We start from the raw sequence: 27,685 nt of genomic DNA, 5'->3' as shown, positions 1-27,685 counted from the left end.
ATAGTCAGGTTGTGGGTGCCTCCACAATGGGATGACTATTGTTTGCATCACCTGAGGGGTGGAAAGTGACCACTGGCTGGGAGAATGCAATCTCAGAGATTAGTACCTAAGGGAGAAGGAAATGCAGAGATGGTGGTTTCTGCTCTGTGAGCTGCCCAGCCCCTCCCACCTCCTATTGCTTGCAGGGGCTGTGGTCAAGGTTGCAAGAGGATCAGTGGGGACTGAGTATGACCACTCAGTCCTCCTGCATGAGACTTCTAACAACGCCACATTTGACAAGGGAGGAAACAGGAAGTGGGGGGCTTAGATGGAAACATGGGGTGGGGGATGGTATATTCAAGACTTCAAAGGGCAAGTGTTTTTGCCAATTCAGGTTCCCCAGTGACTGAAGATGTTGAAATGTGTTTCCTGTGTTGCTCCTTTTCTGTGTTGACCAGCTCTGTAACTAATGACACCTGCAGTCTGCTGCAGAGCTCTGCATCCTGACAATCAGAACAAACCATTAATCTCACAGTCCTATAGCAGAAAGCTAGGGTCAATTAGTTACCAAAATTGATACTTATTATGGGGAAAATTTATAACAGAATAGATGGCAAGCCATCTGTACAACTCTGGCAATGCCCTTGGATTGCACAGACAAGATTAGGAAATTAATAACAGAGTTGTGCTCCATCTATCTTCTAGAAAACACATCTAATTTTCCCCCTTAGCTTCATTTTTATGTTTCCACTTTGTGCAGATCTTTTACTTGCTTTTTCCTCCCTCTTATTTAACTCTTAAAAGAAGAACGGGAGCAATGTTTCCAGCAAGAAAGTTAGTACTTTTCCTGCTCAGGTCATCCCCTGATTCAAAGGAGAAAATTTTCAGGTGTTTATAAGAACACCTGACCATTTGGCTGCATCTCAAGAACTGGGATCAGGAGGTCTGAGTCCAGAGAAGGAAAAAAACCAGTTGGATCAGTGGGCGAGAGATGGGAGAATAAATAGGGTTGTGACAAAGAGAAGGTCAGCTGTAAATGGGTCAGGAGACCAGAGTGGACAGAGTAGGCCCTGGAATGCTTGCTCGGAGGCCTGCCATGAAGGATTTCTGCCTGCTTCCCCACCCTACCCCGGGGGCAGGATGACTCAGCACTTCCTATTGTTGTGAAGGCCAACCCCAGGAGGCCCTACCAAGGCTGACTGCTGTTAAAACCAGACTGCACTCCTTCTGGCTCCTGGTTCATTCAAGGTCTACATAGTTAAAGGTTGTTCCAGAGGGATGTGTGTAATTCATCCCAGTATTTAACGTTTCTTTATTATTTTACTTGAGCCAATAGCCTGAACTGGTCAAGCTTTGGGCTGATGTCAGCTGCTTTATCTGGTAGCACTGTTACATAAAGTTAACATTTATTGGTGATCACTAGGTGCCAACATTATGCGAAGAACTTTACACGGACCTCCCATTTAATTCTCAGAAGCTGATCACAAGGTAGGTATTATCATCTCCATTTGCATATGAGAAAACAGAGGCTTAAAGATGTTACACTGCTCAAAGACTAAGATGCTACTCAAGCCTTTTGAGTTAAGAGTCCATGCTCTTAACCCGGTAAGTGGTGGGTACCTTGGCAGAGATTAGAAATGTTTATTTGAGATTAAACAAAAACCAGAAGGTGATCATATGCAGGAGAACATGGAGAAAATCAAAAGCAAATAGTAGGTCGGGAAGGTGATGAGGAGGGAAGGATAGAGGGAGGGAAGCATGAGCTCTTGGTAGAAAATCAAAGTAGTTAAAACCTCTGGCCCTTTGTGGCCACGTAGGGTCCCACCTATAGGATTGCTCACCTAACATCTTTTCAAGATCGACATGCTTTGTTAACTCCATTTTTCATGTATGTGTTCCATGGATTTATCATGTATATCTGGATTCTTCCAGCCACCAGGGGACAAGTGTGAATTCAGTGTGACTGAAGAGGCATCTGCCATACTGTGACTGAAACGCAGGTTCAGTTGCTCGCTGCTTGCAGAATCAAATTAACAAGAGCGGATCTGGTATAAAGAAAGTAATTTATTCCAAAGCTTAGCTTATGAGAAGAAATACAGGTTCTTCCCTTTAACGATACTGCTTTGCTTTGGGGGCAGACAGCAGGGGCTTTTAAAGGGGGACTTGGCATGAACAGCATGCAGGGGAGGGAGCCAGCAGGTGGGGGTCTACTTGACTCACTTATGGTGTCTTATCTACAGCTGGCGCCATTGCAGGCAGAGCTAGGTTCTAAAGTAACCATTGTCTGGAGATGCTCTCCAGGTGGAGAGAGTTCCGTTGCAGGCATACTTTTGTAAATTGTAAATTGACTGTGCTGTCTTAAGGTAATCTGGTGCTCTGGAGCTTCTAAGTCAGCACAGAGTCAGCTTGCTGTGTAGGGAGTGTATGGTGAAGGGAAGGTAAAGATTATGATAGTATTTTGTTCTTTCTTTCTTTTTTTTTGAGACGGAGTTTCGCTTTTGTCGCCCAGGCTGGAGTGCAATGGTGTGATCTTGGCTCACTGCAACCTCCACTTCCCAGGTTCAAGCGATTCTCCTGCCTCAGCCTCCCAAGTAGCTGGGACTACAAGCGCCTGCCACCACGCCAGCTAATTTTTGTATTCTTAGCAGAGATGGGATTTCACCATGTTGGCCAGGCTGGTCTCGAACTCCTGACCTCGGGTGATCCACCCACCTCAGCCTCCTAAAGTGCTGGGATTGCAGGCCTGAGCCACCGTGCCCGGCCTGTTTCAAAAAATTTTTTAATTCTTAATTTCTTCATTGACCCATTGGTAGTTCACGAGCATGTTGTTTAATATTCATGTCCTTCTGTATTTTCTGAGGTTCCTCTTGTTTTACTGATTTCTCATTTTATTCCTTTGTGGTCAGAAAAGATATGAGATATGACTTCTACCTTTTTGAATGTATTGATATTTGTCCTGTGGTCTAAGATGTGGTCGATTCTGGAGAATGCTCCATGTATTGATGAAAAGAATATGTACTCTACAGCACTTGGGTGATTGTCAGGTTTTGTTTTGTTTTGTTTTTTTGAGAGAGCATCTCACTCTGTTGCCCAGGCCAGAGTGCAGTGTTGGCATGATTTTAGCTCACTGCAGCCTCAAACTCCTGGGCTCAGGCAATCTTCCTGCCTCAGCCTCCCAAGTAGCTGGGATTATAGCTGTGGCACCATGCCCAGCCAAATGTCAGTTTTTTATCTTTCTCTTCACTGACATCTTCAAACATACTCAGTGTGATGGTGAATTTTAGATGCCAACTTGACTGAATGGAGGAATGTGTAGATGGCTGGTAAGGCATCGCTTCTGGGTTTATTTGTGAGGTTTTCCAGAGATGATTGATTTGGGAGTCAGTGGACTGAATGAGGAAGATCTGCCCTCAATGCGGGTGGGCACCATCCAGTGTGGGCTGGGGTCCTGGCTAGCACAAACAGGTAGAAGGAGGGGAGATTCTCTCTCTCTCCCTTCTGGAGCAGGACACCTTTTCTCCTCCTGCCCTTGGACATCCAATTCTAGGTTCTTTGGCTTTTGGACTCTACAACTTGCATCAGAGGCTTCTCAGGGGCTGCTGGACCTTTGACCTTGGACTAAGGGTTGCACTGTTGGCTTCCCTGGTTTTGAGGGTTCTGGATTTGGACTGAGCCACACTACCAGCTCTCTGGTTCTCCAGCTGACAGGTGGCCTGTTGTGGGACTTCTCTACCTCTGTGATCATATGAGTCAAATCTTCCTAATATATCCCCTTTCATATATCCTATTAGTTCTGTCTCTCTGGAGAACCCTGACTAATACACTCGGGCACTACACCTTCAAGAAAAACAAAACAAACAAAACCACCACCACCTATTACTCTAGTTCTTTCTTGTCATCATCCTGTTTTCTCTGTTTACTGTTAAATCTGAATAAATATCTGCACTTTTTCATCTTCATTTGTTCGCTGCCCCAAAACTCTTAATCCCATGAAATCTGGCTTTTGCTAAAACATTCTCTTTCTTTCTCATTTTGTAGAAACAAAAGACTTTACATCAGGCCACTTGTCTTTGGTATTCCTCTCTCCTTCCTTTCATGCATAAAACTTTCAGCCAGGTGTGGTGGTTCACTCCTGTAATCCCAGCTACTTGGGAGACTGAGGTGGGAGGACACTTGAGCCTGGAGTTCAAGGCTACAGTGAGTTATGATTACACCACTGCCCTCCAGCATGGGTGACAGGGTGAAACCTGTCCTTAAAAAAATAAAAATAAAAATGAACTTGTCTCATATTTTAGCTGTGGAGACTTAGCTAGAAACTACATTCCCCAGTCTCCCTTGCAGTTGAGAATGGGCACTTGGCCAGGAGTGGGGGCAACTTATGCCTTCCCTTAAGCTGACTACTTGTCCTGTCACTCGTCTTTTGTTCTCACCACTGGTTGGAAGATTTTAGTCTGTTTCGTGCTGCTATAACAGAATAGCACAGAATGGGTAGTAACTTATAAACATGAGAAGTTTATTTGGCTTATAGTTCCAGAGACTGGTAAATCCAAGAATGAGGGACCGCATCTTGTGAGGGCCTTCTTGCCGCATCATGTAAACCAAAAATACAATTATAAGTCCTGCCAACCATCTGAATGGACCCCTCCTCTTGGCCAAGGGGATTCCAAAGTTAACCTGAAAAATTAGTTCAGGCCATGATGGGAAGTGGGATCCAGACATGTCTCATTATGCCCTCATCCTTTTTGTAATTACTGATAGAACAGACTCTTTGAGTCTGATAAGAATTTACAATCTATTTACAATCTATTCTCCCTGAAGCCTGCTACCTGGAGGCATCATCTGCATGATAAAACCTTAGTCTCCACAACTTCTTATTGTAACCCAGTCATTTCTTTCTATTGGTAATAACTCCTCCAACCCACTGCCAATCATAAAACCTTTAAATTTACCAATGACCTGGAGGCCCCCGCTCCTTGAGTTGTCACGCCTTTCTGGACTGAACCAATGTATATCTTACGTGCATTGATTTATGTCTCATGTCTCCCTAAAATGTATAAAACCAAGCTATACCCCAATCACTTTGGGCATATGTTGTCAGAAACTCCTGAGGCTGTGACACAGGTGTGTCCTTAACCTTGGCAAAATAAGCTTTCTAAATTGAACGAGACCTGTCTCAGACACTTTTGGTTTGCAATCAAAACATGACAGAAGGCATCACAAGGCAAAAGAGTGTGCAAGAGAAGGCAAGAGGGGGTTGAATTTACTTTCATAACAAACTGACTCTCAAGATAATGACATTAATCCATTTATTAGGGCAGAGCCCTCATGACCTAAACACCTCCAATTAGGCCACACCCCACAATCCTGTTGCATTGGGGATTAAGTTTCCAACACATGAACTTTGGGGGACTCATTCGAACAACAGTAGAAGCAGTTGCTGTTAAGGTGGCAGGGCTAGCATGTTGAGGACAGCAATGCTCCTCTGCCAGTCCTAAACTGATAACCACTGGACTTTTACATGTGAGAGAATTACATTTACACTACATTTTCATCATTCTATTTTGTGGTCCTTTTGTCTCAGTAGCTTAGCAATTAAATTACCCTAATAAACTCCTTTATTTCATTTTTAAAAAGTAATATGCATTCATTGTATAAACTTAACTTGATGATAAATAGAAAAACAACATAAACAATAGCTATTGATCCCTTTTACTAATTATTCTGTCTCCTGTGTTTAATTGATTTCTTTTCTTTCTCCTACTCACAAGCTTAGACATACCCCAGAACTATCTCTTATCTTTCTATACTCTATCACAGAGAATAACTCATGTAGTGCTTGATTTCATCATTAATTTGTTCACTCATTCAAAAATATCTAGTGAGACCCACATTCTGCGAAGTGCTGGGGATACAAAAATGCATCAGATGTGGCTCCTATTCCCAAGGAGATCACAGTCTGGAGAGGAGAGGGAAAGGCAGCTATAAACAGGTCCTTTTAACACAGGGTGCTGAGTGCCTTGATGGAGCACTGTATGTGGCATTACAGAGGAAGGCACCTCACCGGCTTGATTGGAGCAGAGGGGTGGGTCTCTATGAAGATCCCCAGGAAAAGGTGAGCCCGGTAAAGAGAGTTTGGAAGGAGGAGGGATGAGGGAAAAGGGAGATAATTCTCAGCCAAGAGGTCAGTCAGGAACCAAAAGTCCAGATGTAAAAACTTTCAAGGCATTTGCTGGAAATGCAGTATTGTGTTGACATGTGAGAAGTGCAAAGCAAGGGTGTCAAGAGCTGAGCTGACAAAGGGGTTCGAGATCACACAGGCTTTGCTTATAATGCTATGGAGGCTTGGGCCTTCTCCTGATGAAGCTTTAATGAAGAATATTAACCAGAAGTGTGAGATTATCAGATCTACCCACAGGTAGAGGATTCTGGGTGGCTGGGTGAAGGATAGGTCTCTAGGAGGTAAACGGGGTGGAAACAGGGAACCAGTTTGGAAAAGCTATTTGCAATGGAGTAGTTAAGAGGCAGCAACACGTAGATCTAAGGTACTGGCATTAAGAATGAAGAAATAAATGAACTTGAGAAATATTTAGGAAATTAGATGGGCATGGCTTGGTGACTGAAGAGGAAATAAGATGAAGGATAAAAGATGACTCCTAGGGTTCTCACTTGCGTGGCTGGCAAGATGAGGGTGAGAGTGTTAGTGACTTAGTTATCATCTGCTTATGAGGTGGTTTATATTGAAGGAAAGGAAGCTTAACCTTCAGACTCCCTTCCTTGCATGAAGCCATTCAAAGGTTCTGGGAAGGGCCCTAGCAACTTTGTATACTTGAATCTGTATTATTTTCCTTAAACAGAGCCTCTGCCCTTTTAAAGCTGGTATTAGCTTCAGACACACAAAACCTGAATCCACCCTGCCCGTCCCCTTTCAAGTCATCTTATTACCAGTAGATTAATCTTCCTAAAAACAAAACGTTGACATCATGTCAATCCTCTTCTCAAAAGCTATTGTCATCATGACAACAGACTTTATCAACTTGACAGTTTTACTTTGGAGTGGCCCTTTACTTCCTCTAAAATTCATCTCCCAACATATCTTTATAGTTCAGAAAAGTAACTTTGACCTGTCTGTCCAAAAGCAAGGAAATAATTTACAAATGTCTGAACTCTTTGGTTCTTAGACCTATCTACCAATTGAGTTGCCTTAGTTGCAATTACTCCATTGTACTTTCTTGTTTATCACCCATATTCTTGCATTGTTTTTATCCCAATTGTGGCTTTTTCCACTTTAAAGCACTTGCCTAATCTCAGACCTGTCTATTCAGTTGTGTTTGGCGTGTCTTGTACCTACAGAAACCACTGGCATATGCACACATCACTCTGTATCATAGCCATTGGGCACATCCAGCATGTGATTACACTTTAGAATTCTGCTTTTGGTCACATTAAGTCAAAGGCAATTTGCAGTCTAGAATGTTCATTAAGAAGTATAAACCCTTGAACATCAGTTATTTGATAGTTCCAATATCTGGAACACAGCATGCTGTCATCTGCAGTCAGAGGTGTGTTGGCCCATTCTCTCATCTGAGAGAAGAATTGTCTTCGTTGTTGTTCACCGCACTGCCGCCTGATAAATGGCTTCTAAGGATTTTCCTGCTATCTGAGCAGCTGTTACTCTGTGTATGAAAAATCTAATTTTTACTTTCTAAGATTTCTTCCCATAATGTCCCGTCTGCTTCAACAGATTCTCACTCAGACACACTAAAATTGGACTCATGATATCAATTTAATATTTTAGTAATCTCAATAAACAAGGCAGTCTTACCATGTTCTTTTTTCTTTTGGGATAAGGCAGGCCTAGCATCTTCCTAAAAAAAGAACATACTCTGCAACGTCATGTTACAAAAATTGCAGCTTGGTTAAGTTTTCTATTGATAGTCCTTCAGTTTTTCTTATAAGAGGGTAACTCATGAGAAAAGTTGTTATATAAATAAAATATAGAATGTTGCTATTAGAAGACACTTCTGAGCCATAGAGCATAGTGCTGATATTTCAGTCAGATCTTTCTCGTCTCCCTTCTTCTCAGCTTCTTCCTACTTCTTCATCCTCTCCACATTTGTTCCATGTTGGCAGATACAAATCAGAGGTGTGGTGGGGTTTACAGCACTTACAGAGCCCCAAGGGCTTTTTTTTGGATAAAAGGACTTGGAGCTGCCCACTATCATTCTACAGAGGGAGTTAGGAGCCAAGCATAGCAAAAAATTGTAATCAGCAACGTAGAAAAGATGCAACCTGAGGCAGGTGAAGGATTTGGGAGCCCGATTCTTTTTTAGGAAAATGCTGTTTTCTATATCATAATTCCCTTCTGTTATCCCAAGCCTCCTGATTGTTGTGGTACTTTGGGGATTCAGGGATGGATGTGTGTCGGTGCCGGGAATACAGCAGACAGGGAAGCCTGGCAGCAACCTGGAAGGTGGTTCTGAGACGGCCAGGGGTGGTCTGCTGAACACTGGAGCAGCAGTCTAGCTCTTTGCTCCTAGCCGAGGGGACAAGCAGTAGCGAGGGCAGATGTGTGGAACAGGTGAGCATTCCTTGGGGATTTTCAGAAGTACCTAGGAAGGAGAACCTGGTAAAAGTCTAAACTTCCTTTTCATCACAAATGACATGAGCCCTGATTTTTGTTGCCTTGGGAACACTAGAAAATAGAGAAGTCTTTCACATCTGGCCTACCCAGAATAAACCTTCATGAGCCCATGTCCAGGAATGGGGCTAATTCCCTGCTTCCCTTCCACACACATGTTCATTCCTAACTACTTTTCATCCCCTTTCTGTCTCTGTCCATTTTGGGGTTGACCAAGTGGGTGGACCAGACTTTAGTCCTCCCTTTAGGGAGCCAGAAGGATCACCTATTGCGGCTTCCTACTCCACCAGAAGTGGCCTGGGGTACTCATACAGCCTGGGGCCTGATGTAGAAGATTCTCCCAGCATCGAGTTTCATATAGGTCAGCACCATGTTCCCCAGCTAATTGATACAGAGGCTCCCCAAAGGCCAGTGAGGGTGGAAGGACCATTCCTCAGAGCTTCTCTGGCTGAAGGTTTTACATAATTACTCCTTGAGATGAATGGAACTTATTATTTCTTTCCTTTCTTCTTCTTTCTTGCCTCATCCTTCTCCTCCCCTCCCTCTCACTTTCTTTTCTTCATGTGTCCTTGATCCTAGAACGTTTTCTGCTTATTATTTTTCAAGCTGTATTGCTGTTACTACCAGTATCCTGTGTTTCCTGTTGTGTCCAGAAAGCTACTTATACCATTAGTGCTTTACAGGGCACAAAGGGAGCTAAGGAAGCTTAAGGCTAGGCTAGGAGGTTACTGTCTAGCTCTTTTGGCTAGAAATTATTATATGAAGACATATACTATTGTTTTAACTATATGTCATATTATATATATTGAATTAAGATTGATTGGTCTCAATATATAAATATGTGGTAACAAAATTCAAATCTGATAATTCAGCATAATGGTTCAGGACTTTTTCTCCTCTTGAGAAATAGGACTTTACTACTACCTACAGCGTCTACTCTCTTATCTATGTTGCAGAATAAGCATGACATGCATCAGTTTGGAATATTTTAGGTGAAATCACCTAGAAGCCAGGTTCTGGATGAGGTGTGGTGTGATCATTTATCTTTAGACTCACAACTGCAGTTCACCATCCCGCCACCTATTCCTCACATCTATGCAGTCCTCCTTCCCATCCTATTGCAATACTGGGAGGGAAATATCCAGGGCAGTAGGAAACTCCCTTGTCCTAACCTCCATAATCTGTTTCTCTACTATCTACATTGATGACCAAAGGTCATTGGGATTACTCTTTCTGCCTAAACGAGTGGAAGCAGAAATGTCACCATTATGAAAGTAGTATTTGAATTAAAGAAAGGGGCTGCCAAGCATTCTGTCTATTCATTATGATCTTTTGGGAATCTTCTTTATATGGAAACTCCAGTCATCTGAGGCCTCAATTCTTAGAAAGCAAGCATCTCCACATGCTGTTCTTGACATAGATGTACTTGTTCATAAATATTTCATCCATTTTGGCATCCTCCACATCCTACGTGCTCGATACATATTTACTAAACAAACAAGTGATTCTTGCTGCCTTTAATAGTGTTGTGTTGGTGGTATGAACACAATTTAATACTAGAAGATATTAGTCATCAGGCCAGCCATTTAGCCACGTCCTCTTATTGCCTACTCCTATAATTACATGGTAACTATAGAGGCATGAATGCCCAGGGCATTCATAATATGTATCCTATTTTCTTATATTCATTTGTTTTGAGCATCAAAAATCAGTTATTGTGGCCTACTGTGTAGTGGGCATTTTAACTGTAAGTGGTAGAGAGTGTAGATTTTTTAGAATTCTCACAATAGTGTGGTAAGAAATTATCTTCATTTTTCATTCATGTATTGGTTCATTCAACAACCATGTGTCAGGATCTGTGTTAGATACTAAGGAGACAACAGTAAACACCACAGACAAGATCTTGACCTTCATGGCACTTAGAGCTGAGACTTAGAGAAGTAACTTGTAGTTAGAGACATATCAAGTGACCAAGCCAGGATTTGAATCTGATTCTAAAATTTATGCTGTCTCTGAAAAATAGTGATAATCAGTTACAAAGAACTTGCCAAGTGCCAATCCTTTACAACCTGGCTCATTTTTAGACCTTTAAACCAATTCCATGGATTAAGTATGACCATCCTCATTTTACAAACGAGGAAATGGGACTCTCAGAGATTAAATAACTTGCCTAAGATCACTAAGCTAGTAGACAGCAGGGCTTAGATCTGGACACACATCACCCTGGCGTCAAAGTCCGTGCTGCTTCCATGTGGTCACACTGCTGGCCAATGGCATAATGAAGAGAAAAGTCCAAAGGCCAAGCACTGTAGGAGCTTATGGTTTAGCAGGTGAGAAAAGTAAAATACACTTACAGTGCAAAGCAGAATATAAGGTCACAAGAGTGTAAGCAAACTGCTTTGGGGTTGAAGAGGGATTATTTTAGTCTAAGGAGTCTTTGAAAACAGAGGACAAGGGAAAATACTCTGATAGACCTATACCGTATCATCTTTCAAGTAGGAAATGACCTATTATTCTGAGGAAAACACAATACAAATAGAAGTTAGGATTATTTCATTTCTTTAATCTTTTTTTCTCAATGAATATATTCATTATATACAATTTATTGAGTGTCAGAATGGATATGGCACTGTAAGACCTTTCAATTTCAGAGATATTAAACTGTTAAAACATGTGGATCATAGAATCAACTGTAACCTCCAAATGGGTTCTCCTTGCCTGCCACCCAGACAGAGCCGATTTATCAAGACAGGGAAATTGGAATAGAGAAAGAGTTTAATTCATGCAGAGCCAGCTGTACAGGAGACTGGAGTTTTATTATTACTCAAATCATTCTCCCCAGAAACTCAGGCATCAGCGTTTTTAAGGACAATTTGGTGGGTAGTGGGTTGGAAAGTGGGGTGTGCTGATTGGCTGGGTCACAGATTAAATCACAGGGAGTCAAAGCTGTCCTCTTGTGCTGAATCATTTCCTGGGTGGGGCCAGAAGACCAGATGAGCCAGTTTATCCATCTGGGTGGTGCCAGCTAATCCACTGAGTACTGATCCACTGAGGGTCTGCAAAATGCCTCAAGCACTGCTTTTAGGTTTTACAGCAGTGTTGTTATCTCCAGGAGCAATTTGGGGAGGTTCAGAATCTTGCAGCCTCCAGCTGCATACTCCTAAACCATAATTTCTAATCTTGTGGCTAATGTGTTAATCCTGCAAGGGCAATCTAGTCCCCAGGCAGAAAGGGGGTTTGTTTTGGGAAAGGGCTGTTATCATCCTTTGTTTCAAAGTTAAACTATAAACTAAGTTCCTCCCAAAGTTAGTTCTGCCTACCCCCAGGAATTAACTACGACAGCTTGGAGGTTAGAAGCAAGATGGAGTCAGTTAGGTCAGATCTTTCGCTGTCATAATTTTCTCAGTTATAATTTTTGTAAAAGCAGTTTCATAACTAAATATAGTTTCTTTTTTTGAGACAGAGTGTCGCTCGGCCACCCAGGCTGGAGTGCAGTGGCGTGATCTTGGCTCACTGCAACATCCACTTCCCAGCTCAAGCTATCCTCCCACTTCAGCCTCCCGAGTAGCTGGGACCACAGGCACAAGCCACCATGCCCGGGTAATTTTTGTATTTCTTTTTTTAGAGACAGGGTTTCACCATGTTGCCTAGGCTGGTCTTGAACTCCTGAGCTCAAAGTGATTAGCCTGCTTTGGCCTCCCAAAGTGCTAGGATTACAGGTGCGAGCTACTGTGCCTGGCTGAGTGTCTTATTTTTTTAATTGATGAGCATGTCTTGCTCTCTGTTCGAGGTATTTTAATTAGTAAAAGTATTGAAGAGTCATAGTCTCTTCTCATTTTCATTGAGGTCCCAGTGGGGCTGCTGTGTATAGTTGCTTATTTTGTGCACTGAACATAGGTACCAAGCTGAGAGCATGAAAAGAGTTTGAAATCAAGTCTACATACTAAACAATGCTTCTCACTGCAGGACTGACTCATTCCCACCAAAAGAAGGGCATTTAGGAGCCTTCTTAAAATCTGTATGAATTAGAAAGATTTTTCTATGGGCTAGGAATGGCCCTGGGTCCCACAGCAGGAATGATGATAATGGTGCCACAACAGCCAAGGTTATATACTGTACTTAATATGATAACACATTTTTAATATGTCTACTATGTACTTTAAAAACTGTAGAAGTTTATTAAACTCTAAATTAAATTTAAGATTAACTTAGCAATTAAGTAATTACATCATCGTAAAATTTGTTAATGAAAATTTTTATCGATTCCATGTTATTACATAAAGACAAATTATAATATGGGGTAAAATGAAATAATTTTAACTTTCAACTATACAATATTTTTGCACATAATTTCAGGGGTTTCAAAGACCAACTAAATCCCATTTTGTGGGATGTTTGGATCTCATATTATATACTAATATCACACTCATACTATTGTACAGAAAGATTAAAAAAGAATTGAACACGTACAAATATTAATATAAACATGACACTTTCCATAGACATTGAAAAGGTCACTCACACTTTGGCTCATACATGATTCTGAATTACCTGGTTACTGACAAATATATTTTGGAAGTGTTCAATTATTTTTTTGATCACCCTATATCATTTAACAACTTCTTCTGAGAGGTTTCAAATGCCAACTCGGCAATCCTAGCCTGGATACTATTGTGCCATGACTAAATATTATGGCTCATATTGCAAGATGCCTTTTATAGGTTGGATTAATGGTGAACAGAGTAATATTTTATTGGATGGCAATAATTTTACTTTAGATTTCAATAAGTGATGGCGGTATTACCTCTCCACTGCAACACTCCTTCAAAATCAGATCAACACATAACCACCCGCCGACAAAACCAGAGCATCTCTGAAAGCTTCAGAGTTGTCATAGTGACCATCAAATTGTGAGCCACTCCAGGGCTTATTCTCATAGAGAGTGAAGATTCCCAGGACAATGAGTCATTATTAAAGCAGAGAGAACCTCTAAATGGTTCCCTTACTAGATCAGTGAGTGTTTGACTGCAAAACATGGATCTGACAACGTGGGTATCATCATTAGCCTGGGGCTGTCTTCAATTTCACAGACTATGTCATGAAACTGTCATGTTAAACATTTATTTTTCTAGCTGAATGTCATCTTTAAGGAATATTATTTCACTGGAGAATTTGCTAAGAGAAGACTGACTTGGATTTTGCCAGTCCAAAACTGAGCCAGAGGAATCTGCTACAGGTGTGTGTGTGAGTGTGTGTGTGCGCGCGCGTGCTTATAGAAAACACCACATGGTCTGACTGCAACCACGTACATGAGCTCCAACAGCCAGTATAAATTCAAGTTGCCCTTAACAGAAATATTTTTATCTGGTCAGGTTTTAATTGGCTCTTACTAAAATGAACATTCAACATTCATACTTCATTATATCATTAATTTTGAAATATTTTATATGCCTATTACTCTATCGATATTTTGTTTGTTTGTTTTTTGTTTTTTGAGATGGAGTCTTTCTCTGTTGCCCAGACTGGAGTGCAATGGCATGATCTCAGCTCACTGCAACCTCTGCCTCCTGGTTTCAAGTGATTCTCTTGCCTCAGCCTCTCGAGTAGCTGGGATTACAGGCATGGGCCACCACGTCTGGCTAATTTTTGTATTTTTAGTAGGGACGGGGTTTCACCATGTTGGCCAGGCTGGTCTTGAACTCCTGACCTCAGGTATCTGCCCACCTTGGCCTCTCAAAGTGTTACGATTACAGGCGTGAGCCACTGTGCCAGGCTGAATATTTTTCTTCTTAAAGAAAAAGAATTTCAAATAATGTTGACTGATTAAAGCAGATACTTTTCTTTAAAATTTTCCTTTTTTAAAAATGAAAATATTTGTTCAAGAAACATGTTTTAACCATGAATGAAAGCTGAATGCAACAAATGCAAAATGAGGTCACCAAGGCACATGCCAAGTATTTTGCTTCATTGAACACCCAGAGCAGCAGTGATGAAAATGAATGTAGGGGGATTAGGGATATTCACTATCAATGATTAAATGGGTGGCAGTTTTTCTTGGCCTATACAACGATAATCCATAAATATTTACTTACGTTTTATTAATTCAACAAATATTTGTTGAGTGCCTGTCTGTGCCAATCATGGGGCTGGGTGATTGAGATACAAAGATGAATAAAGCAGAACCTCTGTGTGCTATATTCTGTCCCAGCTAATCAGTGTTTCATAAAAGGGGCTAGTGGCGTGAAGGAGGAGGAGGGATCAGTTCTAGCTATAGGGTGGCCATGAAATCAGGCAATGCAAATATATTATTTCATTGTGTATTATAGTATAAAACCAACAAACCATTTATTATGTATGTGCCTATGTTTCTAGACTTGCCGGCCACCTATAAAAGGGTCAGGAATGATTTTAAAGGAAAAGATACTTGACTAAGGTCTTATATGTAAAAAAAAGTTCACCAAGTTTGGGGAAAGGGCTTGGAAAGACATTCCTGATTGAAGGAAATGTCCAGGCAACTGCAAGTGATCTTGCTTAGAGTATAGGAGAAGATTAAGCTGAATAGGTACATAAGTCAGGCTAAAGAGTACAGTGTTTTATTTTGTTTTGTTTTGAGACAGGGTCTCTCTCAACCTCTAGAGCCCAAACAATCCTCTCACCACAGCCTCCCAAGTAGTGGGGACAACAGGTGTGTGACCCAGCTAATGCCCAGCTAATTTTGTAATGTTTTTGTAGAGATGGAGTCTCACTATGTTGCCCAAGCTGAAAAAGTATGAATCTTATTCACAGGCAATCAGGAGCCAGTGAGGAGTTACAAGCCAAGCAGTAACCTGATGATTCAATCAAAAATATGTATGGAGTGTCTCCTACTTTTCAGGCCAGTGCTAGGTGCTGGGTTACAAAGATGAATTAGGTACAAGGAACTCAAAGCCTAGTAAAGAAAAATATAAACAAGTTAGTGCAGTGAAAGTCGTAGATTTTCTATAATAATGATGATGATGATAACTTATTGGGTGTATATCAATACCATGTGCCAGGCATGCGCTAAGTGCCAGCATGTATCATCTTACTTAATTCTCCCATCGACTCCAAGAAGTACCACTGATTAGTGCTATTTTATAGAAGAGGAAATTGAGGAACAGAGATTTGGTAACTTGCAGCTGGTAAGTGGTAAAGCCAGGATTCAAATTCTAATGTTCTGTCTTCAGAAAATGTACCTTGTAACCACTAAGGGCTATGTTACTTCCCCATAATGGAAATCCCTCCAGAGCACTAGGGGCCGCACTAGATAAGGCAATCCATTCTGCGGGGATGAAAGTGGGGGCTGGAAAGTCTTCATGGAGATGGTAATGGGATGAGGGATGGGATAAGGAAGATCATTCTGTTAGCTTAGAGTAGGGCAAAACTAGAGGTGGGACAGTGAACTAAGAGGCTAAGTAATACTTGGTAATATCAGTGGGAAGGAGAGGAAAGGACAGGGTCTAGACATATTTTAGATGTGAAATGGTTTAGCATGCTGAATGAAGTTAGGTTTCTGGTTTGCATATTGAGATGGATAGTAGAGCCATTAACCATGACGCACAATGCCAAAGAAGAAACAGGTAAGAGTGGGGTAGTAGAGTGGATACATGTTTCATTTGTTAAATTTGACCAGTCTGTGGGATACAAAATGAAGAAGACAGTGATTGGATATGCGGTTCTGGAGTCTGGGATAAATATCAAAGCTAGGGATTTTATTGAATGTCATCTTTGAAGAACTTCAAAAGAATACATTACTTAATTGCTTGTATCTCTCTAAGTGTCAAATCATAACTACTAATTTCATAAAAAATGGGGCCAAATTTTTGGGTAAAAAAGGAATAATAGCACAAGAAAGAAAATAGTGAAGCTGGCAAAGTGTACTACCTCATTTAAAAGCAAACGTGTAGGCAGGTTTTCTAGCGCACAGGGCTGTGAAAATGGCACGGAAGCACTCGTGCCTACCTTTGAGGAGAAAAATACAGAGGGTGAGGAGAGAGGTAGATTAAGGTAAAGAGGTAGAGTTTGAGAGAACAAGGGTAGGGAAAGAATATTCCTGAATGTTGCCTCAAGCACATAAAGAGCTATAAGTATAAATGTTGTTGGTTCACTTCCTATTTTGAGAGTTTCTTGATTAGCCTGGGGTTTCTAAAAATTTATCATAAGAAACAGAACCTGGAGACAAAGGCAAATTTGTTTGAATGGATGTATGAATAGAAATAACTTGGGACTAGAAGATACCTCCTTAGCCAAAAAAGACTAGGCTATGGAAATCAAGCCAACAAATAAACAACCTTCAATCTATATATGTCAAGTCAAATTAACCCTATTATCATGTGGGTGGAATTTGTTTTATTCCCTCAGTCTTTGGAATATAGCAAACGTACCATTACTCACCCATCATGGCAACGCTTGTTTAGAAGGAAAACTACCATTCATGAATCATCAACCTGAGCATAATGAAAGTTAGCCACCTGGGATACGTTGACAGAAAAATGGATTCCTCCTATTGACAACAACAACAACAACAACAAGAACAGTAACAAACAACCCTATTAAGGACCATTAAGGGAAATGAAAACTCTTAATTCAGAAGCTAAAGATGGGGAAAGAACAAGAGAGTGAAAAAAGCCCAAAAAAGCAGTCATACACAATAATAGTGGGCATAGAAGGAAGGAAATTCTCCAAATACAGTTTTAACAGTGTCCCTGGACAGAATTCTGTGGAGGCGGAATGAAGTGGGCAGGGCCCTATGTTGGTACATTGTATGTACAAAACAGCAGGTGACAAGAGTGAAGATTTCAAAGACATTTTCTTTCTTGGAACATATGGGACTTTTAAGGGAAGTAGGGGGATAGTTGTACGATTATTTTTACTTATTTCTGAATGCATATAAGACTGTTAGAAATTGCCAAATGGTACCATAATTTTAAAGAGATTGTTAGATATAACAGTACCAGTTAAGATGCTTTTCAGCCCCAAGCCACAGAAATCTCAAGTTTAAATTGTGTTAAATATTAAAGGCATTTATTATGATCACATAAGTGGTCTAGGGGTAGGGGATGGTAGGTGGTGCCTGTTGGTTAATTCGGTGACTCAAAAACCTCATGTATGTTCTTTTACCCTTCTCTTTTGCTATTCTTGGTGTTAGCTTTGTTTGCCTTTATGGTCACAAATGACAACACCCAGAAAAAGACAAGACCATCTGTTCATTTGTATTTCTCTTGGGAAGGCGAAATCTTTCCCTCAAGCCCTCAACTCTTACACCTCACTGGCTAGAGCTGTGTTCTGTGCCCAAGAATAAACCATTTATAAGAGGAATCAATTATGACCCAACCTCTGGAGCTGGGGTAGGTCTAGCCTTCCCCTGAAACACATGGCCACTTGAAGGAGGTTGAATATCTGAACAAAATTGGGGTTCTGAGAATAACGAAGAGAGTAAGATGGATCTGCGGCAGGAAATCAATGAGGTCTGCAACAAATTAATTTCAAAAGACTTTCTTTTTTTTTTGAGATGGAGTCTTGCTCTGTTGCTTAGGCTGGAGTGCAGTGGTGCAATCTCGGCTCACTGCAACCTCTGCCTCCTGCGTTCAAGCAATTCTCCTTCCTCAGCCTCCAGAGTAGCTGGGACTACAGGCGTTCACCACCACACCAAGCTCATTTTGTATTTTTAGTAGAGATGGGGTTTCACAGTGTTGGCTACGCTAGTCTTAAACTCCTGACCTCAAGTGATCTGTCTGCCTCGGCCTCCCAAAATGCTGGTATTACAGGTGTGAGCCATGGCACTCGGCCACAAAAGCCTTTCTTGAATGGAATGAAAATATTTACTAAGTGTGTCTAATTTATATAATCTTTTAGCAGTCTCAGCAGTTTGATAAATGGTTATTTTCTCTCTTGATTTTAATAAAACAATTAACATAATTATAATTTTAAGACGATTTAAAATAAATATTTCAATGTGATAAGCCTGGTACGGTCAATTTAATTTGGCATAGGTTTGTAAAGTGTCTGTTCAGAATTCTTTTGGCTGGATTGGTTCACAATAATTATCAGTAATGATGAATGAAATTTGGCAGTTCACTCCTCCATAATTTAGAAAGGTGCTAACATGCCTCCAAAGTGTTGGAGAATCTGTTCCTACTTCCTACTGCCTTTCATCTGAGTGTAAAAGATAGGCTTTTAAAGTCCCACTTGCAAATGCCTGGACAGTTTTCTGGAACTCCAAGAGACACTAATCAAGAAAACAGAGGAGTGCTAAGGAGAAACTGTGAACTATCCCAGCTTGCAAGAATAAAAACTGACTGGACCTAACTTAAGCATAAGAAACAGTTTATTTTAAAAGTTCAGGCTGGGTGCGATGGCTCACCCCTGTAATCCTACTACTTTGGGAGGCCAAGGTGGGCAGACTGTGTGAGTCCAGGAGTTCCAGACCAGCCTTGGAAACACGGCAAAACCCCGACTCTACAAAAAATACAAAAATTAGGCCAGGCGGGGTGGCTCACGCCTGTAATCCCGACACTTCGGGAGGCCGAGGTGGGCGGATCACGAGGTCAAGAGATCTGAGACCATCCTGGCCAACATGGTGAAACCCTGTCTCCACGAAAAATACAAAAATTAGCTGGGCATGGTGGTGCGTGCCTGTAATCCCAGCTACTTGGGAGGCTGAGGTAGGAGAATTGCTTAAACCTGGGGGACAGAGGTTGCAGTGAGCCAAGACTGTGCCACTGCACTCCAGCCTGGGCAATAGAGTGAGATCCTGTCTCAAAAAACAAAAACAAAAACAAAAATTAGCCAGGCATGGTGGCGCACACCTGTAGTCCCAGCGGCTTTGGAGGCTGTGGTGGGAGGGTCACCTGACCGCAGTGAGCTGTGATTGCACCACTATACTCCAGTCTGGGTGAAAGGCAAGACACCATCTCAAAAAACCCAAAACAAAACAAAACAAAAAGTTCAGGGTGTTCCCTGGAAGCCTAAGGCAGGAATTCAGTTGAGTCTCTGGCAGTTCTGCTTACCTGGAAGTGGAAGCTCATGACGAGATGGGAAGATCCATTTCTTTCTCTGCTTCTCTCTATATTCCTGTTTCATTCTCTCCTCTCTGCAAACTGTCTTTCTTGTTTTTTCATGTCTGTGGTGGGCAGATGATAGCTACTTTTTATTCTCTGCTCAGAAGACAGTCCAGACTCTTTGAGTGTCCCTCAGTTCTAATTCAAATTCCAAGGAGAGAGAATCTGATTTACAAATGATGCTGAGCTCCCGTGCTAGACTAGGAACTTTATGAGGCCAAATACTCTATTTTCAGGCATCCCTTTGTTCTCATGCTCTAGAACATGCTTGGTATATAGTGGACACCTGAGAAATGTTTGTTGAAGGAACTGAGACTTTTCCAAAAATGATGACTATCCAGTGTTGGAACTAGCGGCCCTGAGGAGTTGTGTGATTCCTAGCACTCGCCGAGTTTAAGAAAAAAAACGGATAAATATCTGCTTACTAATATTAATGGCTAACATGTACTGTTTCATATACTCCTCATTCATATAGCTTAGATTAAGGAACTTGCACACAGTCATCAAACTAGTAAGTGGTTGATAAGGCATTTTGACTCTAGTTCTGTCTGTCTGGACCTAAACCTTGGTGATCCTCCAGTACAATATATGGCCTCCAATAAGATTTTTAGGAGCAATGCTGGAGGCGTGGTTGACTCAGTCTAGTCTTGTCCTTATAAGTCTGATCTGGGGCTTAGTAAATTTCTCCTCTTAACCACTTTATCAGCTCCCAACCAAAAGATCTTCCCTTGCTTACTGATGTCTAAAATTCCATCTTTAGGAGAGTCATTTCTTTCTTTGGTTTAATATAAGGAGTATCTCATCATTATAGAGTACTTGGGAGGTTGCAAAGACCTTTACATAATGATGTCATTTTTATGACAATCCAGTGACATCAATAGGGCAGGGATTATTGACTCCCATTTCGAGATAAGGAAATGGAGGTTCACTGCGGCTAGGTGACTTGCCCCAGAAGAGATGACTGAACTCTCTAGGGAGCCTACGGACTCGCTGCTTAGGGGTAGAGAGGAGGAACCTCCTTGGTCATGTCCCTGGCGGTGGGCAGTGAAAGCTGATCTGTCATGAGAGAAGCAAGAGTCACCTCCAAATGGGCTGAGAGGGACGGAGAGTCACAGGCCACCTGGCACTGAGTTCTGTTGCTAGATTAGGGACTTTCTGAGGACAAACACTGTTTTCAGTCATCTCTTTGTTCTCATGCTCTAGAACATGCTTGGTATATAGTGAACACCTGAGGAATGTCTGTTGAAGGAATTGAGACTTTTCAAAAAATGACAAATATCCACTGTTGGAATGAGCTGCCCTGAAGAGTTGTGTGAGTTCTAGCACTGGCAGAGTTTAAGAAAAAATGGATAAATATCTGCTTACTAATATTCATGGCTAACATTAATTGTTTACTATGCGCTGAGTACTGGGCTAAGTGCTTTACATGTATTGTTTCATGTATTCCTCATTCCAGCCACATGAAATAGGTTCTATCAGTAACCACATTGAAACCAAGGCATGGAAGAGTGAAGTTACTTGCTCAAGAATCCATTGCAAATAGTATGGCCAGGATTTGAACCCTGTAATACTGAGTTAGAGCCTTGAATCTTAATCATGTTGTCAATGGTTTCCTAGATGAGGCAGGAGTCTGAAGTAGGTCACCCCTTAAGAAATTTTCAACTACGTAAGATTCTCTGGTTGTTGGCCGTAAGATTAGTACTACCACACAGAGAAAGCTGGGAACAAGAACTGGTTGTAGACTGGGTGTGGTGGTTCATGCCTGTAATCCCAGCACTTTGGGAGGCTGAGGTGGGAGGACTGCTTGAGCACAGGAGTTCGAGACCAGCCTAGGCAACACAACACAGCAAGACCCCATTTCTACAAAAATAAATAAGTAAATTAGGTGGGTGTGGTGGCATGCGTCTGTATCCCAGCTACTCAGGAGGCTGAGATGGGAGGATTGCTTGAGCCCAGGAGGTCAAGGCTACAGTGAGCTGTGATGGCACCACTGTACTCCAGCCTGGATGACAGAGGGAGACCCATCTCAAAAAAAGCCCCCCCGAAAATGGCCGGATGTGGTGCCTCATGCCTGTAATCCCAGCACTTTGGGAGTTGAGGTGGGTGGATGACTTGAGGTCAGGAGTTCGAGACCAGCCTGGCCAACATGGTGAACCCCGTCTTTACTAAAAATATATGAATTAGCTGGGCATGGTGGTGAATGCCTATAATCCCTCGGGAGGCTTTGGCAGGAGAATTGCTTGAACCTGGGAGGTGGAGGTTGCAGTGAACTGAGATCGCACCATGGCACTCTAGCTTGGGCGACAGGAGCAAAACTGTCTCAAAAAAAAAAAAAACCCCCAAAACGAATACCTTCCCCAACAAAAAAAAAACAAACAAAAAAACAAAACTGGTTGTAGAATGTAGAGAGGTTTGGTAAAGAACAAGTTGATTTTAGTTATGTTTGGTATGAAGACTCAGGATATCCAAATGGAAAAGTCTAATGATATCTTTATGTTCAACAAAAAGATAATTCCTACTTACGCTGTTGCCATAAAAAGTTCTTCCAACACAATGCGTCATAACTATCCTAGTTTGGCTGTGTGTATTACGGTACTTATGGGTCACAGTACCCTGCTAACACAGTCTCATATTTTATTATTGATAATACTGCAGTATTGTGAGATAAGCAACATCCCCGTTTTAGAAGACAATTAAACATTTACTGTCTTTTGTCAGAAATTTCATTAGAGAAAGTGTATGTAATTTCAAAACTGAAAACCACATAGAAGTGTCTTCTACACAACAAAAAGAAAAAAGCAAACAAAATATATCCTCAGCCTTGAAGAGTTCTAACTAAATTTGCCCACTGTTTCATTTCTTAGCAAACAGGGATCTCAAATTTAGCATGCTGTATTATCACCATTCCTGGCAATAAAACAAAAATTGCAAACATATTAAGAAAACAATGCAATCTAAAACATAACAAGTGATAATCCATGTAAAAAATTATTTGATGGAATAACATTACTATTTAATAATAAAGTTCTGCTAAAGCTTTATAAATATCAGAAAAAACTTACACTGGCAAACAATCACCAGGCAGTCAACAATTGAATGTCCCCAGTATACTGATACTAGGGGTGAAGAGACTCTAAGAAAAGGGGGAAGAAGGCAAGATTTAGCTTCAATGGGCCGTTTTCGCAGGATTGCAGATAAAACCCATGACTCTGGACATTAAAATGGCAACAGTGACACTGGGGACTACCAGAGGCGGGAGGGATGGAGGGGGAAAGAGTTGAAAAACTACTGGGTACTATGCTCACTACCTAGGTGACGGGATCATTCATATCCCAAACCTCAGCATCATGCAATATAACCATGTAACAAACCTGTACATGTATACCCTGAATCTAAGATAAAAGTTGAAATGATAAAAAAGCAAACAAGAAAACCCATGACTCCTGGGAACAAGCAGTCAGGTTCCCATATGGCCAAAGCAAGCCAGGGGCAAACTTGGAATCAGGCCTAGGTTTTCATCACAGACTCACTGTTTACCAATGGTACGACCTTGGGGAAGTTGCAAAACCTCTCTGAGCTCATTTGTTCATCCACAAAACGGTAAAACTAATCTTTTCTGTGTAGGGTTGCTGTAAGAATTACATGAGAGGTGTGAAAACAGTCTAGAACAGTGGCAGTGTGGACTTCCAATAAATGTTAGCCTCATCCTTTTCCCCACATTAGTTCCTTTGCTTTTAAGAAAACTGCTAAAATACAGAGGAAATTCACTCCCTCATTCAATTAAACATATACAGTTATTGTCTACTGGACCACTATGTACAGATGTATAGGTTGTTCCCTGCTGAAGGGAGACTGGTGACTGGATTCCAGCCCATAAACACTCATCAGGCTTGGTGTTCTGTTTCTAATTTGCACAAAGGTGCTACGTGTGTGTTTCAGAAGTGACAAAACTGGGCTTTGGCCACATGTAGCTTGTAGCTTGTGTCTGAGGGGAAAACAGACAAGTAATCAAGAACTACAATACATATTGAAAAAAAAGAAGTAAAAGAAAACACTACAATACATATAATTAACACTAGTCTAAAGAAGGCACTACAGGAACAAAAAAGACAGACATTTAAATCAGACAAGTTGGGGGGCCCAGGATTAGCGGCCCAGGATCAGTCACTTAAAGGATGATGGGGAGATCGTAGAGAAGGATGTTCTAGGCAGAGGAGGGACATTTAGTTATTAATACATTTATCCATTCAGTAAATGTGTTTTGTTCATGTCTTTTATTAACTCATATACAAGTAACTGTCTTCTGGTTTGCTGAAGCAATAAGTGAGACATTTGTCACAGTAATGTCTGCCAAAGTGGCTGGCCATAAACACTCCAGCATGACATTCATCTGAAGAGCACTCTAGATGAAGGTGACTTATTTTGCCATTCTCATCCACCTTACAGTATTTCAGGACGGCCAGCTTCGCCTTCTTTTGCTTATACTTATTCTTCTCAGGAGTGGTATAAACATTCAGTAAATACTAACTGAATATCTAAGTGCCATGTACTGTTCCAGTACTGAAGATACAACAGTGAATAAAACAGACAGGATCTCCTTCCTTGTAATTCTAACATTCTAGTAGGAGAGACAAAAATGATTGGGCCACAAAAATATTAAGTAGTGAGATGTACTTTGGGAGAATATAAGCAGGGTGGAGGTGCTGGTGGTGGGTAGGGTGAGGATGTGACCTTAGAATGGAGAGTGGAAGAGTGGGAGAGAAGGAAGGCCTCTTCAGGTTGGTGTCATTTAAGCTCAGATCTGAATGGCAACTGTGGGAAGCTTGGGTTGATCATTCAGGCAGTGGGAACAGCTGTTGCAAAAATCTTAAGCAGGGAATGAACTTTGTGTTTTTGAGTTGGCAAAGACCAGCGTGGCTGAAGTGCAGTGGGTGAAAAGAGGGGCAGGAGATGCAATATGGAGAGAGGCAGGTGCCAAACCTAGGTGAGGTCTGGAAGCTTGAGAGTGGTGAGCTCAGAGACCTGCTAAGAGTTTGATATGGCATTAGGAAAGGGACTGTGTTAGGTGATGAGAGAAGTGATTTGGGAGATATAGGCAAGAAATGGATTCTGACAAGCCCTACATGGAGGATCTGGGAGGCATTATTTCTGCTCAGTGCCATGCAGAGAATCCAAGAAGGCCATGACTAAAGTCATTCAAAGAAAACCTTTCATGTTTATGCCTTCAAGGAAGGTATGAATATGAATCTTATCTCTATTACTTGTTCTTGAATCAAAGTCATCAACACACAGACTCTATGAGAACTTAGAACTTTTCTCGAGTGTGCCCCTAAATTCTGATTAATGTAAAATTTATTTTTGCAATATTTGAGTATACTTACCCTGATGGTGATTTCTGTTCGATGAAATATTAAACTAAGTTGTTTTATAAGAGGAGAATATATTTTACAATGACTTAAATGTTGAGGTAGCACATAATGTCATGTTGGTAACAAATATGTGATATTTATTTACTAGAGCATGAGAGAATTTTGCCTACTGGTATATGACGCAGACATTGCTATTTGTCTACCTTATATCCATGGTTTTCCCTTCATTCTTAACAACAGAACCTCAATTTTGTTTGCCAATGAGCCCAACCAAAAAGACTTGTGTTTTAAACTTCCTTGCAGCTAGGGATCATCTTGTGACACGGTTCTGGTCAACATGTAGGTGGAAGTTTCTAGGGAGCGTGATCTTTCCTGAAGAAAAAGGCAAAATCTGGAGTCCCTTTTCCTGTTCCCTTTCGTGCTTCCCCTTCCTTTCTGGTATTTGTAATCATTTAGTGACTTGATGTTTGGAGTCTTCTAATTTCTTTAAACATGATGCAAAACAGTATGTGGAGCTGAAGACCACTGTCCCATGAGGAGTTGGGCTAAAGCTTTGTGATATTTGCATTGGTCTGGAGCTAAACTGTAGACGTAAAACTATAGTAAGGTAATTTTATCAAAAGTACACTATCTCTCAGAATTCATTATACTGAAGGCTATACTTCACGTATGTAGTGATAAGTAGTTTCTCCCTTTCCTTGATCCAGAATGCATGTATGTAGTGATACATAAGTTTCTGCCTTTCCTTGATCCAGAAAAATCTAGTCAACAATTATTTCTTAAATGTTCATTTAACTATATGTACACTGACTATAATTTCAATTTCAAATGTAACACTTCTTTTTGTGCCATGAGGGATACAGAAATGATGAAACCAAGATTTTTTCAAGTTCTTGGGTCTACAGATTTAAAAAAAAGAAAAAAAAAAAGAAAGAAAAGTAAGAAAAAAGAAAAAAACAAATTAAAATAAAAAAAGATTTTTGTTCTTAGAAAGCTGATAATTTCATGAGATGACACATGTGTTCACAAATAAATGTAAAACAAGTATGTATATGATGTGGTGGGCCATGGCCAGGCCTGCCCAAGAAAAACTAAGTGGATGTGAAAGGATTTGGAAAAAAAGCCCCAGCCCCAAATGCAAAGCACACATTTCCAGGGCTGGAACCTGGACGTTAGGCCTAGGTGATGTGCCTCCAGAGTGGTAAAACTGTTGCCTTATGTATAGTACAAGTTGTTTCTGGATGGTGAAGAGCCTAGGGTTATTAAAGTTATTGAGTCTACAATTCTATGAGACATCTCATTCCCTGTAGGCCCTGTCACTGAGTTGCAGTGTGCCTCTAGATACAAGGAGTCAGTGCGAGCTGCTTCCTCCCCCGCAACCTGCCTCTGCATCTGGTTTCTGTGCTCTGTGCAGTTTACTGGCTGCTTCAGGATTAAACAAAGTAAAAGCAACCCTGAAATGTTGCCCATTTTAGCATCTTTGAGTAGGCCGTGTGGGGAGGTAGTAAGTGCCATTAGGCGTTATTAGGATGAGTATCAAAGAGTTGTGAGGAGGAAGAAACAATTCTGACTGGAGGCTTCAGGAAGGTGGCAGCATGAGCTACCTCTTGAAAGGCGGATAAAATTTCTTAAGGTGAAGATGGGAGGAAAGGCATTACAAGAAGAGGAAAGAATATGAATGAGGAAATGGAGGTAGGAGAACAGAGCTGTGTATTGGAAATGAAAAGCATCCCGTTTGGCTGAAGAACAAGGACTGTATGAGGAAGCAGTGAAAGATGAGGCTGGAAAGGGAGTCAGGGCCAGGCTAAGAGGGTTGGCATTTAAAAATTAGTCATGGGAACCATGGAATGTTTTTGAGCAACTATTAAAGCAGGTGGATTAGTAAAACAGAGGACACACAAATAAATCTGGCAGCATTACTGAGCATGAAACATGGAAGAAAAGACTGGGAGGTCGCTTAAAATGCCCAGGCATGAACTGAGGTCACATGTGATCACAGAATAGGACAGGAATTTAAGAGTGTTATTTTAAAACTAATTGCTTTGTGTGTGTGTGTGGGGGGGGATGCATCAAAGAGAAAAAAGACTGAGAATTTGAGTTTTGGAATTTAACATATGGGAGGATAATAAATAGTACAGTGAACAAAGGGAAGACAGGAAGAAAGAAATACAGTATTTGTTTCAGAGATGTGGGGTTGAGGTACAAGTGGAATATTCTGGTGGAAATGTGCTACAGGCAATTGAAAATAGAAGAATATAGCTCAGCTGAGAGGTGGAGTGGCAGATGACTCACATACATTGAGGTGAGTCAGGGACTTTGATCTGTCATAAGCATAATATATGAACCTAATAACAGGCTCTAAATACTTGACAAATGTCCTAACAAGGAAGTCAGAGATCTAGGAGAGTCTTGAGAAAAAAAGCAAAACTGCGATTATTGATATGTATAACTTATGTTTGTTTTACCAGCTGTGAAGTTCTCAGAAACTCCTATCCTCAATTGACCTCCCAACTGGCAGGTAGTATTGCCAAGGGACACATTCTTGAATAGAAACCCACAATGCTGAATTGCCATATATTCCTAGTCTAGAATCTGAGATATACACGAACTCCATAACTAAG

General features: G+C 41.1%; 1 long non-coding RNA gene across 1 annotated transcript; it reads left to right on the top strand.

The window, feature by feature from the left end:
• The first annotated feature begins 976 nt into the window (after positions 1-976).
• LOC139362761 (uncharacterized) lies at positions 977-21,788 on the top strand. Its single transcript, XR_011622031.1, has 3 exons — positions 977-1,467; positions 12,081-12,217; positions 13,750-21,788. It is a non-coding gene; the product is annotated as an uncharacterized lncRNA (long non-coding RNA).
• The last annotated feature ends 5,897 nt before the right edge of the window (positions 21,789-27,685 follow it).

This window comes from Macaca nemestrina, chromosome 4 (genome assembly GCF_043159975.1).
Source record: "Macaca nemestrina isolate mMacNem1 chromosome 4, mMacNem.hap1, whole genome shotgun sequence".
NCBI lineage: Eukaryota > Metazoa > Chordata > Mammalia > Primates > Cercopithecidae > Macaca > Macaca nemestrina.
This window is presented reverse-complemented; position numbering and strand designations above follow the sequence as displayed.